We start from the raw sequence: 1,958 nt of genomic DNA, 5'->3' as shown, positions 1-1,958 counted from the left end.
GCCCCCTCTTCTGGGCTCCTGACTCTTTCTGCAGTCTTGTACTGGTACTCCTCGGCTTTCTCCTTCTTACTGCTGTTGTCTTTCAGCCACACCCCTGGTCTTATGATAAGGGCGAAAAATCTTTACGGTCCTGTGTGCAAGTTGTGCACGTTAAAGAGCCCCGGGGGGTCCTAAAATTGATAAAAGTAGTCTTCGGGCAAAATTCAAAGTTCCTACCAAACTGAAAATGTTTAATATGTCCCACGCGCTCATATTATGACCTAATGCAGTTGTGAGCGCCATGAAACACTTACCAAAGCAAACAAAGAACATTTTTGTGCGACCAAAACGACAAGAATTAATTTTTTTTAATGCTCGAACCTGTCATAAAAGAGTTTTACTCGTGAGAGGCCGGTGTGAGGGCCGTGAACCCTATGTCGAGAGTGGCACCATCAGACCTGAGGAAAACACCCACGGGATGCTGCTGGTTCGTCTTTTTTTTTTTGGTCTTTTTTTTTTTTGTTACAGGAAATCACTAGAGGATTAAACGTGCCTAGTTTTTCTCTCGCAAATTTCACAAGGAGTGAACCCTACCTAGAAAAGTGTGTCCTAGAGATACACCTTGCAACGGAACTGGGCTTTGAAATACATGTCGCACGCCATGGCCTCCATCAATACAAACGTCCTGTTTTGGTTTGCAGAATATTTGGAAATATTCCTTGGACATAAAGGGGGGAGGGGGGGGTAAGGGAGGTGAATAAATTCAAATAGTTTCAAAGTTGGACTCTGTGTAAATCACGGATGCTGCGTTGTTTGAAGAGCGAAGCAAAAAGCAAAAGCTGTCAAGAACCTTTCTCTTGAAATCATCGTGGGTGGTTGGCGGGTGCTCTGGTGTGGTGTGCTTCTTTCCTGTCAAACATCTATCGTTCTTATCTCTTCTTCTGTTTTCGTGTTTCTTTCTCTCTTGTAACACCTCTAATGTTCGGCATTTATATTTATATGACCTAATAGTGTGGTATGTGTTATAAAATAGGACAAATATCGTTAGTTTCTATCACACAATACATTTCTTTTTATTTCTTTATGTCCTTATTACATGTATAGCATTTTATCGAATTGACCCGAGCAGTTTCTTTCTTTTTTTCCATGTTCTTATATTAGCATTCTTTGCATCTTTTGAACTAACGCTTTTTTCCCTTTGTTATGCTTTTATTTAAATATTTTGGCTATTTTTATCAGGGAATCGTGACATTTAGGGGTGTGGAAGTCTTATATAAACCTCTGGACACAGATTGTCAAATATCTTTGACAAAGAACTTGAAGGTGAGTTGGAAAAGTTTCGTAATCACTTTTTGTTGTTTATAGACATCTTTCTTTAATTAATCTATTGCTTCAAAAATAATTTTCGTTCGAATGACAGCTTTTTTCAGCCTTTTCATCCTTTTAAAATTTTGATGGTCAAATGACTTTGCTCGAAAACGAAGAACAATTTGGAGGGTATCGTGAGAAATACCTTAGCCATTTTTTAAAAACTGGACTTCCTTTCAAAGTACATTCTCTCAATTACGTTTCAAAGAGAATTTCTGTTGGACATAAAACATTGATGGTGGGTTTTTTTCTCTTGTATTCTTTTGGGAATTTTCCCACTTTCAAAACTTGGAAATGACGACTTTAATATTTTTGTTGGATCTCTTAAAGTAACCAATCAATTGGTATTTTTTTAAGTCACTATTCAAAGCTGTTCTGTAGCAGGGATAAGGGAATGGTGGCAAAGCATTGATTTGAGTTATAAAATCCTCTCTTTGCTTTCTATATTGAAAAAGAAAAATTTTTAAAACAAAACGAAAACGTTGCTGCCCATGCGAGCATAAAAGAAGAAGTGAAATGCACCATTCTCGGTATGCCTGAGTGCGAAGGAAACATTTCCTTCCGTGCCCATCGTTTGGTTCTATAATACAGTCAAAATAATATTATAATAA

The 1,958-nt window shown here is 37.7% G+C and overlaps 1 protein-coding gene across 1 annotated transcript in view; it reads left to right on the top strand.

Moving 5' to 3' along the window:
* Positions 1 to 961: 961 nt before the first annotated feature.
* Positions 962 to 1,958, top strand: part of LOC106013294 — a gene marked incomplete in the record, with an annotated part of 7,415 nt that continues 6,418 nt past the window's right edge. The window contains 1 exon segment of the mRNA XM_013088596.2: positions 962 to 1,302.

Source organism: Aplysia californica, unplaced genomic scaffold (assembly GCF_000002075.1).
Source record: "Aplysia californica isolate F4 #8 unplaced genomic scaffold, AplCal3.0 scaffold00774, whole genome shotgun sequence".
NCBI classification, from domain to species: Eukaryota; Metazoa; Mollusca; class Gastropoda; order Aplysiida; family Aplysiidae; genus Aplysia; species Aplysia californica.
The sequence above is the reverse complement of the archived record's forward strand: the minus strand, read 5'-3'. Positions and strand labels throughout refer to the sequence as shown.